This window comes from Mytilus trossulus, chromosome 5 (genome assembly GCF_036588685.1).
Source record: "Mytilus trossulus isolate FHL-02 chromosome 5, PNRI_Mtr1.1.1.hap1, whole genome shotgun sequence".
NCBI lineage: Eukaryota > Metazoa > Mollusca > Bivalvia > Mytilida > Mytilidae > Mytilus > Mytilus trossulus.
The window spans coordinates 31,747,044-31,765,821 of record NC_086377.1 but is presented as its reverse complement, the minus strand read 5'-3'; the positions used below and the strand labels follow the sequence as shown (position 1 = coordinate 31,765,821).

Sequence of the window (18,778 nt, the reverse complement as noted above, 5' to 3'; positions counted from 1 at the left end):
TTATTGTAGATTTTTTTTCTCGTTTGGACTGTTTTACAGCTGTCCTTTCGGGGACTTTAATAGCTGACTGTGCTATATGGGCTTTACTGATTGTTAAAGACCGTACAGTTACCTATAGTTGATAAATTCTGTGTCAATTGGTCTCTTGTGAAAAGTTGTAACATTGGAAACCATATCACATATTCTTTATAAAAACATGTATACTTTAAAGCGGAATTATGTTTTTTTAAGTGCAAATGTTTGGTTGTAAAGCTTATAAACCATGACTGATATCAAAATCATAAAGAATGTCTGGTGGTGAATGTTTCTTGTTTATTGTATATGTTTTGTTTTTACAACTTTGTATATGTTTTCATAAAATGAATCAGTACCAATGAGACTAAACTACGATATAGTAAAAAAAAAAATCGATAAACTTTTTTTTTCAATTGATAAATAGCGTTGCTTATACACAAATATACTCTTGCATACGATGTTTGTATTTTCACATTGTTGCAGAACACACAATGACCTCTATATAGGTGTCATTTTGTTTTTACTTGTAAAGATTGTCTCGCACTGTTAAAGATTTTTCCGCCATGCTAACCAATTCCATATACTCACTGATGAAAAATAACCAGTGAATTAAAATTGAAATCTCGTTAATATAAAGATAAGATAACAGCTAGATTGCATACCATCATATTTTGCTGTGTAATATTTTCATCCTTCCTCTGACATTTCGGGTGAAGAATACGATTCATAGAAATGTTTTCGATGTAGGACACATTTACGCAATTTCTGGTTGTAGAAAAATGAGAGACATTGCTTATTTTTGTTACACTGAGCCATGCATTCAACAACAGAACGAACAATTGTTAATCCAATATTTCCAAACAATTGAACGTGGTTGATCCAGTGTTCCATTTGGGTAACTTTGAGCTAATGATTGGTGCTTTCGTAAACTGAAAAAATTCCAACACAAAGGAAAAATAAGATACATCCTATGTTCGACATTATGTTCATGTTGAAATTTTCAACAGAGTGGGCCAGAGTAAATCTATCAGCATTAGATAAAGCATCTTTTCTTTTCATTTAAGGTACCTACCAATCACATTTCAGTCATGTCTTACGTCATATAGTTTTCATAAACTCCGGATTTTACTAATGCACAGGATATAGGATAAAAATAGAATTTTAAAAAGTACACTTTCTACATAATATCTCTATTCATTGTATGTCTTCGCATACAGTTTTGATTCCATTAAATTTCAAATATTCCTTTTACACTTTTCCATGAGTCGCATTAAAAAGAGATTTACTATTATTGTTTTATAATGCATATTTGCTTGTTTAGTTGATTTTGTGTTATATTTAGTTTAAATAATTTATAAGACAGGAAGAGAAACATGTACTTTATCAAAGGGACAAAGTAACTAATTCAAATCAACGGTATTCAAACTGAAGTTTATATAAAAATGAAGTCCAAAGAACTTTGCAAACCAGGGTCCGAGTCAACGGAGCTGTCTAGGACGTGTCATAGGATGCTCTTCAGACACGTTTTAGTCCTTCGTCAGGGTAACGAATGTCTCTTAAAATATGATACTTCATAGATATTTTCCTACAGTTAGGATATACAAACATGTGTCATAAGAAAGTCCTAAAAAGTTACAATGGCCTAAGTCGAAATAAAAACAAATAATATGACATATTTATGTAAACGATTTAGTGTGTTACACTATTTAAAACATGTAGACAAATTTGATACAAAAAATAATTCCAGATATCAACAAAGACCGTATCAATTGTTCAAGTTGAAGTTGAGTTTTATAAATAAAAAGCATATCACAATGTTCAAGAACTTATCTTGTCTAGGTGTTCTAGAACTTACATGATGCATATATGTTAATACTTTGAGATATTCCGGATTTATTTAATAAAGATGAAGTACATTAAGAACTAAAATTACTTTTCATCAAACAAATCCATATGAAAAGGCTTCAATCGTAGCTTTTCAAAAAAGTATTTTCCAAATTGTCATATTATTGCACTTATTCAAAATAATTCGTGCTGCATTTTTGGCAGCTTGAAAATGTTATCATCATTAGCAACTTTGTTTGCACCTTACCAAATCATGCAGTTACAATGAAATTTTTTTAAACATTTGAATTTCGGGATCAGAGTTCTTTTTTTTTTTATAACTCATGCTGATCTGATACAAATCATGTAATGACATAGACAAAACTCTAGTTGATATAGATTAAATTGCAGCACAAAAACTGTATTTACCAAAGTGTTGTGACAATTTAGTTTTATGTTTGATGAAAGGCATGAAAAATATTTATAGCCAATATAACGTAACGTATCTATTAGAATCACTTAAACAAATTTAGTTTTGCGTTATTTCCCACCCACCCCCCCCCCCCCCCCCCATAAAACGCGCGTCTGGCGTATATACACTAAATGTATTCCTAGTATCTATGATGAGTTTATTTACAACCGCAGGGTCGATGCCACTGCTGGTGGAGATTTATTTCCATGAGGGTATCACAAACCCAGTAGTCAAAACTTTTTGTGCTGACATGAATTGTCATTGATATGGTTATATTTATAAATTTACTGTTTACAAATTTTTGAATATTTTTGAAATACTAAGGCTTTTCTACCTCAGGCATAGATTACCTTAGCTGTATTTTGCAAAACTTTTAGGAATTTTGATCCTCAATGCTCTTCAAATTCGTTCTTTATTTGGCCTTTTTAACTTTTTTTAGATTCGAGCGTCACTGATGAGTCTTTTGAAGACGAAACGCGCGTCTGGCGTATATACTAAATTTAGTCCTGGTATCTATGATGAGTTTATTTACAACCACTGGGTCGATGACACTGCTGGTGGAGATTTAGTTCCCCGAGGGTATCACAAACCCAATAGTCAACACTTTTTGTGCTGACATGAATTGTCATTAATATTGTTATATTTATAAATTTACTTTCACAAATATTTGAATTTTTTGAAATACTAAGACGTTTCTACCTCAGGCATAGATCACCTTAACTGTATTCGGCAAAACTTTTAGGAATTTTGGTCCTCAATGCTCTTCAAGTTCGTTCTTTATTTGGCTTTTTAATATTTTGGGATTCGAGCGTCACTGATGAGTCTTTTGAAGACGAAACGCGCGTCTGGCGTATATACTGAATTTAGTTCTGGTATCTATGATGAGTTTATTTACAACCACTGGGTCGATGCCACTGCTGGTGGAGATTTATTTCCCCGAGGGTATCACAAGCCCAGTAGTCAATACTTTTTTGTGCTGCCATGAATTGTTCATTGATATGGTAATATTTATAAATTTACTGTTTACAAATTTTTGAATTTTTTGAAAGGCTAAGGCTTTTCTACCTCAGGCATAGATTACCTTAGCTGTATTTGGCGTCACTGATGAGTCTTTTGAAGACGAAACGCGCGTCTGGCGTATATACTAAATTTAGTCCTGGTATCTATGATGAGTTTATTTTCACATTTACCGAAATTCAATGAAATATATATGTCATTTTTTTTCTACAACTACTGTCACATTCCTGACTTGGTACAGACATTTTCAAATATATAAATTGAGGGATTGAACCTGATTTTATAGCGCTAAGCCTCTCACTTGTATGACAGTCGAATTAAATTCCATTATGTTTACAACGATGCGTGAACAAAATGGACATAATACATAGAATTGTAAAACTATGGGTACAGCAATCATTACTGTGTCGCACTCTTAAAAACAATTTAACCAAGAAGCACAAAAAACACCTATCAAATTCATTGATTTGCGTGTTTGAAGTCAGTAAATGTAAACGGCACACAGGAAGAAATAAAAAATAATTTTATCGTTCAAAGTATTTGCAAATAAAATATAATTTCACATGGGGAATGATGGTATACAGGGTTTAACAATCAAACGTTTTATTAGAACTAATTTCAGAAAAAGACCAAGATTTTAAATTTTCCAGAAGTTCTTTAGGATTTTTAAGAATCCACATATGGTTTATACCACTACGCGAGTAAAATAATATAAAATGTTATTCTAACAGGTCAGTTTTTAACCTTGACGGGTACACTATAAAATTACAACTTAAAATATTTCAAATTATTGTGTAAAATGAACCAGATTTTGAAACAAATTTCAACAAATTGTTTGTAGAAAGGAATAACATTGAAATAAATATGACCAAAACACTGTAATGCATAAAGAAAATATCTAAAAGTTTTGTGTATAATTTAGTTTAGCGTGTGCTTTATCTGCATCTCAGATAGTCATTTTATGATAAGTTTGTCATAAGGGTAGAAAGAAATATTGTTATATTACCTTAGTCATATTTTGCACAACTTTTTGGGAATTTTGTGTCCTCAATGCTCGTCAACTTTGTATTTGGTTGGCTTTATTACTATACTGACCGACTTTAGAAACGCAACACTAGATTATTTTTGTGTTATTTTTAAATGAATGTGTCCCCGTCAAAAGCGATGACTGCATGTTACAGACGCCAAAATAATTGTCAGAAAGGTTAACAAATTCTGTCTGACATGTTTCGGGTTCTGTTTTACACCTTCTGGTTTTGCATTTGATCAACCTATTAATTGGTTTTGGCAAAAATGCGGTTGGAACTTGAGGGCTTTTAAAAATTTCCTTCAGTCGATTCTTTGGCAATTCAGTTGATGGAAAACATTTATGGCATAAATCTGTACTCAATCGCACTCGGCAATTTGATTAGCAGATGACGTTGCGACCGTAAACATGTCTGGCAAATGACGTTGCGTAATCAAATTATGTTGACATTTCATTGTCACTAAACGTTTACCTGTTCATTGATGGCCAGCAACAAATCTTGCCTACTCGTATCGTTGTCGGAAGGACAGAAAGACGAGTTTCTGAAGTCATACAGTATGGTTGCAGCACGTCTATGTTTAATGTTTGCAGTATTCTTAAGGGCTAATTCAGTTTTTTGTTTCTCAGTCTTGGCAAAATGGAGATGCAACATTTTTAAACTGGTTAAAGTGAGGCAAAGGATTGAAAGAACTGTTTCACAAAGCAAAACAAATGAAACAATATTTTATGGGTCCAAAATTTCGCTTTAAGAAATTCGTGCGACTTCAAAAAATCGGTATATTCAATAACAACAGGTAAGTCAGATTTTGATTTTTTTGTACGGAGAAAGAAATATGATAAGCATGCAAAGTAGTTGTAAGAAAATCAAACAAGATTTGTTAAAAAAAATCAACAAAATGAGTGTTGCGTTTCTAAAGTCGTTCAGTATAGTATGACATGAGCGTCACTGATGAGTCTTATGTAGACGAAGCGCGCGTCTGGCGTACTTAATTATAATCCTGGTACCTTGGATAACTATTGGCATTGCACAATGTCATGTTTTTCTCTGCCTGTTTATGACGTCTTTAAATAAATTCATTGGATGCTAGATGTGTACTGATTGATATTTTAGTCTTAAACGCATGATTTTTGCCCCTTATTGTTTTGGGGGGGGGGGGGGGGGGGGGGGGGGGGGGGGGTACTAGCTGTCAGTAACTCCGAGTACTATCTGATGTTTTTTTCATTGTCTTTCTGTTGTGAATTATAAAGAAAAACTAATTTTCTAAATTTAAAAAGGGAAGTAACTCTTATCAAAGGAGGTGAAAAACCGGCAAGATTTTCAGATATTCAAAAGTATAATATTTAGGTGGTACCCAACACTTTCACTAAAATTAATTTGGCGCGTTTAATTTTCATAAAATAGTATTTACTTTGATCCTTTTGAAAAATATATAAATTTCAACAAAATTGAACCAACCATTTTATCAGAAAAAATACACTGGTTATATAGCAGTTTGAGAAAAACTTATTTTGTTCATTGAGAAGCTTAATATTCCATCAACAACACAACGTCATTCAAACGTTAAGCTGATTTTACAAAGTTATCTCCCTGTAGTGTTAGGTACCACCTTACAAGTCTTTGTGTGAGGAAATAATTATTTTTTGGTTCAATATATTTAGTAAGAATATAATACTCACATGGAACAATCAAATAGTTCACAAAGTATATATTTTCTTACATCACGTGACAAAGTGAACATTAATCATGCAATACTAAATCTCTTGGGTGAGTCTGATGCATAACACAATGCCCTTCCTGTTATGATAAATGTTATTGTTAAATAAGATTATAGGGTTAGCGTGAGCGAAGAATTCTCTTAAGTGAAAACTTTATGTACAAAATGCAATTCATTCTGCTCCCTTAACAATATATTTAACATTCTTTATTGAATAAAGCTTTCCCTAATGGTTTCTTGACCTTTGTACTCTAGTCGTCTGCACGTGTGAGGTTCTCATACTGTTACGTAATAGTTCTCTCATCTTAATCCAATCAATGTTTTATATTGATCTCCCCTATTACTTTCAAACGTTTAGTTGATTATGATTGACAGAAAATGTGTATTAAAGTGCTGCTTTCATGTTATAGTGATCGTAATAGTGTTGATTGACAGGTTAGACCTAGATTTTGAACTTTATTGCTATTGTTTTGAGCAATCGATTGCTTGAGGTATTGCGTGGCAAAACTGCGAAGTGTTAGGTATTATCAATAGTTCATATTTCAGCGATATAAGAACAATATATATTGGGTTATTGGACATCAATTTGTTTGACGACAATTAATGAGAGAAACGGTTAGATTTAAACATCAAACCTGAAAGTCTGTAAAGCAGTCAATATTTCATGACGATTTTTGACATTTCAATCACTTTGGAAATATTTAAAAGATTACATTTTAAATTGGATCTGTCTTTTATGGAAAATAAGAATCCAATATTGAATTTATTATCTTGCATGCCGAGTATTATATAAATATTATATTGAATTACAAAAGCTAAATTTAATTCTGGAAAATGTTACAAGTGGACGTGAGAGCTACGTGAAATGGAGTAATAGTATGTCAATGGAGTAAACGTCTATGGAGTAAAATGAGGTGCATAGGATTTGTAAAATGGTTTGGAGTTTTATTGCTCCTTGATTCACTTGTGTACAAAGGTATGTCTGTTAAATATTTCAAGAGCAAAGATTTTGTTTGAAAGAGTGGGGGCGTTTTACTTTCTATATATCTTAATTTTTCCCGTCGAGTTCGACATTTGCTTAAAAGATAAAAGACAGGAGACTGCAATTTGAACAAAATTCTAATCTGCGTGATCCCCTCAAATAAGTAACACCATTATTGGTGAATCCAGGGGATCTGGTGGTTGAAACTCCCCTTTTATTTGGTCGATCAATGCATTTGAATGGGGACCTCGTTGGAATCCCCCTTTTTAATATGGCTGGATTCGCCCCTGCCCATTCACGTATTTTCGAGAAAAAAGTAACCATGAATGATTGTATCTATATGAACATCCGTTAAGTGTTGATCGAGGTCAGTTTATGATTGCTGTTGTTGGGTTGCTGTCTCATTGATGTTAACCCTCCATCTTCTTTCATCAGTATCCAAAACGATTGATTGATTGATTGATTGGTGATGGTTTCACTTTCAACACTACTGCTATCGTTGTCAGTTTTATTGGTGTCGGAAGCCGGAGTGCACTGAGAAAACCACATGTCTTTTGTAGCAAAAAGTGACAATTCTAGACAATTAAGATTGGAGACAAGCGCAAATCACGCAAGAAGCTCCTTGGCCAACACTTCACAAAAGCAATTGTACATCTTTCCTGACGTAAACTCCAGTGTTTGCTCTTTCGACGGACCACTGACTTTGAGGGTAACATGGTCTATCATGCACCAATTTTAGCTCTGGCAAAAGAAGTTTAAGTTCTGTAATACATTAGACGTACAATCACGTCAATTATCACTTTGAAGAATATGTGGAGCCCACAAAGGTAAACAAAAAAAAATGTCAGTGGAGTCACAACCTCGGTGTTTACAGGCTAGTGAAAATGTAGTGCTTGAACTATGCAGACTACTAGGCCATCGAGGCCACCGTATTCAAATGACAATTGATATCACGTGATTAGCATTTAAGGTCAGTTGCTGTTTCATCACAAATAGATATAACAATTTTATTTGTATATATCTAATGATGTATTTTAAATCTTAGATATATGTAGTTTTAAAATTATGTTAAAGATTGCATATAATTAATCCTTTAATAATTAGTCTCTCAGAATTCTGAATAGAATGGCACTTGTATATGTTTTAGTATTTTTAAGCTAATGACTTTTTACTGTTAGTTTTTAATATACAATATGTTGTATATCATGTATATATGTTAGCCAATATTTCATGTTATACTTAATGTTTCATATGTATATTGGAATGTATATGTTATACAAATGGTAAGACTTTAATAAACTATTGAAGCTATAATTTATATGACATGATTTTATAACTTTATTATTAAAGTGAACGGTTAATTGTACGATTATAAATAAACTATAAAAAAAGGTTTAGAAATAAACGTTTATTCAGTTTAATGCAAAATACGAAAATTTAACATAAGTCTTAGAAGTATACATACCAAAGTTGTATTATAACCTGTATTGTCATGATTATACACGTAGAGTCTCGGCTTCGATTCAGAAAACAATTTTGCGTATAAATTTTCCCTTAGTTGCTTTAACAGAATAACATTACCGTTACTCATTTGACAATTTTAAAATCACGCATTATTAAAAATAACATTGAATTTGAACCACCATTTTTATTCCCGCTATATATATATATATATATTTAAGTGATGCAAGGCTTTAACTCAACTATATGCAAGGAAAATTTATGAACAAATTCAACGTGTATAAAACGTATTTCTGGTTCTGTTTGTACAAATTTGCGACACGTATTTCTGGTCCACTGTGCATGACACGTATTTCTGGGTCAATGTGGTCTTCGCATATTTATGGTACAGTGTGTTCGGCACGTGTGTTTTGGTTTTGTTTGTCCGACACTTATTTCTGATTCAGTGTGTACGACACATATTTCTGCTTCTGTGTGTACCATGCGTTTTTCAGAGTCAGTGTCATCAACACGTATTTCTGGTTCAGTGTGTCCGACATGTATTTCTGGTACTGTGTATACTTCACGTATTTTTGGTTATTTGTATACGACACGTATTTTTTGTTCTGTGTGTACGACACGTATTTCTGCTTCTGTGTGTACGATACGTATTTCTGATTCAGTGTGATCAACACGTATTTCTGGTTCAGTGTGCCCGACACGTATTTCTGGTTCTGTATATACGACACGTATTTCTGGTTCTCTGTGTACGACACGTATTTCTGGTTCTCTGAGTACGACACGTATTTCTGGTTCTGTGTATACGACACGTATTTCTGGTTCTCTGTGTACGACACGTATTTCTGGTTCTGTGTGTACGACACGTATTTCTGATTCTGTGTATACTACACGTATTTCTGGTTCTTTGTATACGACACGTATTTCTGGTTCTTTGTATACGACACGTATTTCTGGTTCTCTGTGTACGACACGTATTTCTGGTTCTGTGTTTACGACACGTATTTCTGGTTCTTTGTATACGACACGTATTTCTGGTTATGTGTATACTAAACGTATTTCTGGTTCTTTGTATACGACACGTATTTCTGGTTCTTTGTATACGACACGTATTTTTTGTTCTCTGTGTACGACACGTATTTCTGGTTCTGTGTGTACGACACGTATTTCTGGTTCTGTGTATACTACACGTATTTCTGGTTCTTTGTATACGACACGTATTTCTGGTTCTTTGTATACGACACGTATTTCTGGTTCTCTGTGTACGACACGTATTTCTGGTTCTGTGTTTACGACACGTATTTCTGGTTCTTTGTATACGACACGTATTTCTGGTTCTGTGTATACTACACGTATTTCTGGTTCTTTGTATACGACACGTATTCTGGTTCTTTGTATACGACACGTATTTCTGTTCTCTGTGTACGACATTAATTTCTGGTTCTGTGTGTACGACATGTATTTTTGGTTCTGTGTGTACGACACGTATTTTTGGTTACATTTTTTGTATGTGTGTACGACACGTATTTCTGGTATTTTGTGTTCGACACGTATTTCTGGTACTGTGTGTATGACACGTACATTTGTATTTCTAATTCTGTGTGTACGACATATATTTCTGGTTTTGTGTATACGGCACGTATTTCTTGTTCAGTGTATCCGACACGTATTTCTTGTTCAGTGTGTCCGACACGTATTTCTTGTTCAGTGTGTCCGACACGTATTTCTGTGTTTACGACACGCGTACGTATTTCGTGGTCTAGCATGCATGACCCGTATGTAGCTTACTAAGCGTGCTATCCCTTCCTGAAAATACATTATATATCTATTTATACAATATATGTGTCAGATTCATGTTGTGAAATAACCATACAAAAATCAAATTTTTTGAACCACTTTTAATATTTTATATGTTTAAAACATTTAATTAAAATTATTCGTGTTTTGAAGTAGATTTGTATAGTAAAATAGTGCATAGAGTTGCCACACTCTTTACTTCACTTTGACGAAAGGAAATGTTACGAAACGTATACACAATGCTTGCATTTCCAAAGGGGGGGGGGGGGGGGGGGTCATTGGACTCGTGAACTCAACTTTAACAGTCACAATTTGAACACACTGTTGACTTTAACAATAAAATTGGACGACCCCCGACCCCCCTGGCTACGGGTATGGCTTGTGACCACTAAACACAAATCAAGTTGAAATAAGGCTGATGTCAATAAAATTTTATGTTATTTAAACGTCACTGAATCAATACACATAATTGATTTGCTTTCATTCATTCTATCCATTGTAAAAATCATATCAGTTGCTGCATGAATTGTTCAACATTTTTCAAGTTTTATGTTGTTTTAAGAGGTTATTCCTGAAATGAAGTTTACAAGTCATCAGATTTAGTTTTATGAAATACGTGATCGGCTGCATAATATGATCATAATATGGTGACCTTTTAAACAACACAGAAACTTCATTAATAAATTTTTAAGATGTGAATCTGAAACAGACACCACTATTAATCAAATTAAAAGATATGAATCCGAAACAGTCACCACTGTTAAATCAATTTAAAAGATATTAATCCGAAACAGTCATCAGTCTGTACATCTACTGGATAATGTACAGAAATTAGACACATAATTGTACGTTATCTACAAAATATAAATAAAAAATAAACTCCGACATTTTCTAACTAACCATAAAGTATAGGTTTGGATAACATTATTGAATAGGACTACGACAGGTGACACCTGTAGAGTATGATAATTTATGCTAACCCTTCCGTAGCACATGATATAAGTAGAATATGCTAACCCTTCCGTAGCACATGATATAAGTAGGATATGCTAACCCTTCCGTAGCACATGATATAAGTAGAATATGCTAACCCTTCCGTAGCACATGATATAAGTAGGATAATTTACCAACCTTTCCGTAGCACATGATATAAGTAGGATATGCTAACCCTTCCGTAGCACATGATATGTACTACGGATTCTTAGTGATGTTCGTGTTAGTTAAAACATATTTATTTTTAGTACATTGAGAAACAAGTTATTGCAACTTATATCAATCCCTCTTTAGTCTTTAGTCTTTAGTTTTCTATATTGTATTTTGTATACTGATGTTTGTCTTTAAATTTGTTTGTTTCTCTTTTTTTAATGGAGGAACATGGCATTGTCAGTTCGGTTTTGACCATTCAACTTCAAGGGGGAAAGGGGGTATGTTTGTTTTTCCTAAAAAAATATTCTGATTCCTAAATTGAGGATTTGAAAATAAATTTTCTTTTCAAGCAGTGGAAACAAAATATTTTGGGTGCATATTTTCCCCATACCTTATAGTGTTAACTTTTAAATAAAGTAATTTGATTGATGGCGTTAAAAAACTAACAAAATTGTCTGACTCCGACACAAAACTATACACCCCTTTTTTGAAGTTAAATGGTTGCTCCCTTATGAGTTTGATTATATTTAGTATCATCCATCTGACTCTTAAACAATCTACATTTATACCCACAAAATACACAAGCAAAATTATCGATAAATGCATCGGTCAGCTCTATTCCGTTTATTTTGGAACGGTTAAGAAGAATCAAGTTTCAAAAAATCTTTTTATCACATTTTTTCAAGCTTCTAAGAGGCTATAGTCAATTTCCTCAGACATAAATGAAATATCATAAAATAACATATATACGTTTACGATGCATAGTCAATCTTATAATGCCACACCTACCATAGTAGAGGGGCATTATGTTTTCTGGTCTGTGCGTCCGTTCGTCCGTTCGTTCGTCCGTTCGTCTGTCCCGTTTCAGGTTAAAGTTTTTGGTGGAGGTAGTTTAGGATGAAGTTGATGTTAAACCAACTTGAAACTTAGTATATATGTTCCTTATGATATGATCTTTCTAATTTTAATGTCAAATTAGAGTTCTGACCCCAATTTCACGGTCATCTGAACATAGAAAATGATAGTGCGAGTTGGACATCCGTGTAAAAAAAAAAAAATTTTGAATTCTGAAAAAAAAATATTGTTTGTTTCACCCTCAGCTGCCACTATATGTAACGCTAAAATTGAAAGAATAAAAATGTTTTCGACTTGTCGCGAAAAAAATAGATTGTACAGAAAAAAAACATTGAGCCCCCCCCCCCCCCCCCCCCGACCCCCCCCCCCCCCCAGAAAATCAAATGGTTGGTGCCTTATTGTTAAACGGTTTGGTGTCAATTGTTTTGCAACCACACCAATCTCCACAACAACCTTGATGTAGTTCATAACGATACCGGTGTTAAATATGAAAGTGAAAAGCTAAATTAACGACATAACTGTCAAATCAAAAACTATATTATCGTCTTGAACATGCATGAGATGTTTAATTTAAACATATTTATTTATAGTGGATTGGGAAACAAGTTTTACAACTTATATTAATCCCTTTCCACTTTGCGGGTGCGAGTGCTGCCTTGTAGCGGCATTAGCCTACTCTTTTTCGAAATCTACAAGGGTGTCTTTAACGTGCAAGAGATATGGCTCTCTCTTAACACGGGCCAGCCATTTATCTTCCCCGTCCGACGGACTATCATCGTTTCCTCAAGACCATACTCGCAAATGGTGTCAAGGGAGAGCCGAAAATTGAGTTCCTGAAATTTTCATCCCAAACGGGAATCGAACCAGGAACCTTTTTGTTAGTAGTCCGATGCACTAACCACTACACCACGGCTCTTTAGATATTTGCCACTAGACGTTAAGCAACCAACAATCAATTAATCAATCAAATATTGTTTATTAAGAGTAAAATACGTTCAAGCCATCACTTAGTTTAAACAGTATTTATTAATAAAAATAAGTACAAGAATAAAGTATAACAATGTTACATGAATTTCAAATATAAGATTCGGAAACAAGTTTGGAAAAAACTTATATAAATCTGTATCCCAAGCCATCACCTACATAACATACCTGGTTACCACTGTTGATCTGTCCAAATGAATACAAGGCAGGCAGATGAGATTAGATATTTATAAAGAAATAAAGAAATACATTTCCCCATGCTAGGTACAATTAGTTGATATAAAAAAAGAAGATGTGGTATTATTGTCAATGAGACAACTATCCACAAAAGACCCAAATGACACAGACAAAGTCACATTAACATTTATAGGTCACCGTACGACCTTCAACAATGAGCAAAGAGAGAGCCATATCTCTTGCACGTTAAAGACACCCTTGTAGATTTCGAAAAAGAGTAGGCTAATGCCGCTACAAGGCAGCACTCGCACCCGCAAAGTGGAAAGGGATTTATATAAGTTTCAAAACTTGTTTCCCAATCCACTATAAATAAATATGTTTAAACTAAAGTTCATACCGCATAGTCAGCTATAAAAGGCCCCGATAAGACAATGTAAAACAATTCAAACGAGAAAACTAACGGCCTTATTTATGTAAAAAAAAATGAAAGAAAAAATTTACATTACTTTCTCTTCAATGATAGTTTACTCTAAGATAAGCGTGACCGTGTTTAAGCCATGGTTTAATCCTTGTGTTTATATTTTACTTATAATTGTGTACTTTATCATTAAAACGTATATGATAATGATATGTTTTACTATAATACTGTATCTACTATCAACTACAAACACTTTTGTGTATGTGTGTTGTTAAGAAGATAATCCAGAATAGGGTTCACAAACTGTTATTTCAATGTTAAAGTACTGTGTTGATACCGTTGCTGATAGCCTGTGAGAACAGTCAATGGTTCGGAACTGTCATGATTTTATAAAATAACTTTCGTGAACCGTTAGTTGATTAATTTAGAAATTTCAGAAACTTAGGTTCCACCTCCTACGAAGATGAGGATTGTTGTTCGGAATCTCTGAGCGAGCACACAAAGGTGCACACAAGAGATGTTCCTCAGGGATTCTTAACCTTAGATGGATGTGGATCTTGTCGATGGTCAAATGAGGGATGTTACGAAGATGGAGGATTGTTGTTCGGAATCTTGTGAACGTGCACACGAAGGTGCACACAAGAGATGTTCCTCAGGAATTCTTAACCTTAGATGGATTTGGATGTTTTAGGTCCGTTGTGGTCATATAACTCAGAAGTCTTGACGTGTTTTAGTTCTTATACCCCATTGGCTTTCAAATATTTGTTTTATAGCTTTCCATTCGGAATAAAATCTGATACGGATGCAACCCTTGAACCACCCTGGATCCGTCAATGCTTAATATACAGTTATAGTAAGCATTCTGTTTTCGACATCTTTAATTTATATTGAATTTCGTTTCTAAGAAACCTGTAGCACATAAATAATCCGAGAAGAATAACTATACATCTTAAATAATGTGGGATCATCGTATGATTAAACTATTTATAAATCTTAAACACTAAATAAAAAAGGTTTCAGGTTTCTATCTTAATACGGATATAGCCAATATATATATATGTCAGAGTCATTTGACACCGGTATTGAAAACGATATGATGAGGTTTATTGTTATAACATTTCAATAGCAGCTGTTTGCTTGCTTCATTTAACTGTAAGCTGGGAACCGTATACTATATATTTATATTCCTGCAGTAAGATATACATGTATATATAGAGATAGCTATAATAGATTAATAGATTATTCTTACATGGCGTCCTTCAAACGCTTTGAGTACACACCCGTGGTAAGATATTAATTTAACTTAAATGACAGTCATGTATTCAACTCCCTTACTGCAATCATGTATTCAACTCCCTTGCTGCAGTCATGTATTCAACTCCCTTACTGCAATCATGTATTCAATTCCCTTACTGCAGTCATGTATTCAACTCCCTTACTGCAGTCATGTATTCAACTCCCTTACTGCAGTCATGTATTCAACTCCCTTACTGCAGTCATGTATTCAACTCCCTTACTGCAGTCATGTATTCAACTCACTTACTGCAGTCATGTATTCAACTCCCTTACTGCAGTCATGTATTCAACTCCTTTACTGCAATCATGTATTCAACTCCCTTGCTGCAATCATGTATTCAACTCCCTTGCTGCTTTCATGTATTCAACTCCCTTACTGCAATCATGTATTCAACTCCCTTACTGCAATCATGTATTCAACTCCCTTACTGCAATCATGTATTCAACTCCCTTACTGCAATCATGTATTCAACTCCCTTACTGCAATCATGTATTCAACTCTTACTGCAATCATGTATTCAACTCCCTTGCTGCAATCATGTATTCAACTCCCTTACTGCAATCATGTATTCAACTCCCTTGCTGCAATCATGTATTCAACTCCCTTGCTGCAATCATGTATTCAACTCCCTTACTGCAATCATGTATTCAACTCCCTTGCTGCAATCATGTATTCAACTCCCTTGCTGCAATCATGTATTCAACTCCCTTACTGCAATCATGATAAGTTTGATATCATTTTTGAAATCAACAATGTTCAAGCTATCATGTCTTTTTCTTATATGATATTCACTAAATTGACTTGCATCTTTTTTTACAGTGACTGCATCTTGTCGATGGTCAAATGAGGGATGTTACGAAGATGAGGATTGTTGTTCGGAGTCTTGTGAGCGAGCACACGAAGGTGCACACAAGAGATGTTCCAAAAGTGAAATCAATCAACCATGCTACGCAGATTATATGTGTGAAGATGGATTACAGTGTGGCCGGAAGTATAAATGTTGTACGCCTTATTGGGGAATTTGTAACTCGAATGATGAATGTTGCGGTTCGGAACACTTCTGTACTTTCCATAAGGGATTTACATATAAGCGGTGCCTTTTTCCTAGCAGTTTAGCACTTAAGTCCAGAATAGACGCTAAACTGTTTTCAGTTGTTATGTTATTTTGGTTACTACAATGTTTTAATTACAGAACATGGCTGAATATCATGATGTAAAAGACTTATTTTCAAATATACAAAAATGAATAGATATGAAATAAATGCACCTGCTGTATAAATTATATAAAAATCAAACACACCGAGTATAAACAGATTTAGATGATAATTGACAAAACCTGTATTTTAGACTTCGATTTTTACCCCTGAAAATATATTTAAAGTCATTAAATTCAAGTGCAGCAAAGAACCCTCCTTCTCACCATTGTTTTATATCTAGGTTAAGGGAAATAACTCTTAAAATCTTTACTATGTTTGTAACAGCCAATTTCATAAATATTATCCAAGCTTCTCGGATACATAGACTATTTCCAATCTGTTTCAGGTAAATGCTTAAATTACATTTACGAAACTTACCTATTTCAAACGCGTAACTGACTTATAAAGTTATTTCCTGATGTAAGGCCTAAAATATTAAGCAAGATTATAAACATATGCAACCAATGCCTATAATGTAGGATATCACGTGACTATTGTGATGAAGGTGTATTGCAAGAAGTATCGTGCCTTGGTCATCGTTATAGAAGAAACGGTTGCTCCTTTAATTTGCCTTCAGGAAATAAAAAAATCAACCGTATCGTGTCCTTGTTGCTACAGCACAAGAACAATCTACAATGTAATTGAAATGTAGAACTCTGATTTCAAACAATTTTCCTATACATCCCTTAAAAGTAAGAAATATATTGCCAAAAAATGTTACCTTAAGATCAAACCACTTTTCCTTTTTCATATAGGTTGTAAATTTCAACCATATTAAGTTTATTTTCTGTATTTATTAAAGTTCGCTTATCTAGACAGATTATTTAAAGCTATTTGCATTTCTTTTCTTCAATTTATCATAAAGAAAGAAATGGATATCTCGAATAATGATTTGTAAATAATTTTATAAAAACAGTTGGAAAATCTGTGCAAAAGTAACAATATACAAAATTTGCATTTAACGCTCAAAAGATCATATGATTAACTTTCATTTACTAAAATACCATTCAGGCCAGTTTCTGTTCCAATACATGTACAAAAATGTATTTGATCCCCCATTTTTTTTGTATAATAGTAGCTCTTTCACTCCCAAGGATATATCAAATAATGTTATTTTCTATGAATCAAAATTCAGCTGTGAACTTCTTTTTTTTTTCGTAATTTGTAGTTTTTATAATCTAATGCATACTTTCAAAAGCGTTTGTGATTGGTTAAAATGATGTATATTTAACCAATGACGTGGCGTTATTTTAACAGTGAAATTGCCCACTATTCTTAAAATTATGAAAATGGTAAATTTCAGTATTTGTGTACTCAATTTTAAAGTCCTGCCACTGTTCATTTCCAATTAGTACAATTTATTTCTTTATTGTGACAATCAAAATGTTTGTGTTTGTATATTTTGTGCCTATTTGCATATTGTTGTTACATGATGCATATATAATTGTTATTAAATTATTTTATTGCACTTAACTTCATACACAACCCCCAACTATTTAGGAAAACTCACCCTTGCCATAGACAACGGGGACATTATGTGCTACCCTTGGCCGCCCGTCTGTCTGTACGAGATTTCTATGAAGTTCATACACAATGTAATGTTGAGACCTGACTGACATATTTCGAATGTGGACAGTGAATCAAGTACCATTTAACTTACACAACTACAAAGCATCAGCGGGAAATTTTATTTTTATTATTATAAAGGAGTAGGTCCTGACTTTGACCTACATTTTTCAGGTTAATTTAACGAAAGAATTTTGACACTTTTTAAACACTTAAGTGTCTATTTCAATTGATTCGATTAGTTTATGGGAAAGATTTTAACCGATTACGTCATTACAAACGCTCCGATTCAAGCTTAAATATGAGAAATCTATCAAATATGCCAAAAATCGTCACTTGTCATATTGTTTTTGTCAAACATGAAAGTGACCGAATCGGTGTTCGTCCTCAACCTTTATATATATATTATGTTTTATCATCAAATACAACTTACATTTCAATATTATGGATGAACACGAATGCGGCCACTTTCATTTACATTTGTACACACACTTTGCCTATATATAAGAGATGGATCAAGCAGGGACAGAACCATGCAATGGAAAGCGTATGTATAAAAGATGTACGTATCCCTATGGTCGTTAAACTGAAAAGTAATGATCATGTTCTTACAATTTATTTGTTTTTAGAATACAATCATAAAAAAAATCATAATGTATTACGCTCCCTTTTAGTAATCCCAGGTATAGATCCGCCTCTGCAAAAAAGATACAATATAAGTCATCATCTGACGGTATTTGAATTGGCCAATTTATGTTTGTTTTTCGTCCAGTTACAATTATTTAATTTAGAAACTAGGACATACGGTATATTTGACATTGACGCAAACATC

General features: G+C 33.5%; 1 long non-coding RNA gene across 1 annotated transcript; it reads left to right on the top strand.

Annotated features, from left to right (window-relative positions):
- Nucleotides 1–6,397: 6,397 nt before the first annotated feature.
- LOC134718758 (uncharacterized) lies at nucleotides 6,398–17,848 on the top strand. The gene is made up of 2 exons (XR_010107435.1): nucleotides 6,398–7,046; nucleotides 16,004–17,848. It is a non-coding gene; the product is annotated as an uncharacterized LOC134718758 (long non-coding RNA).
- Nucleotides 17,849–18,778: the final 930 nt, after the last annotated feature.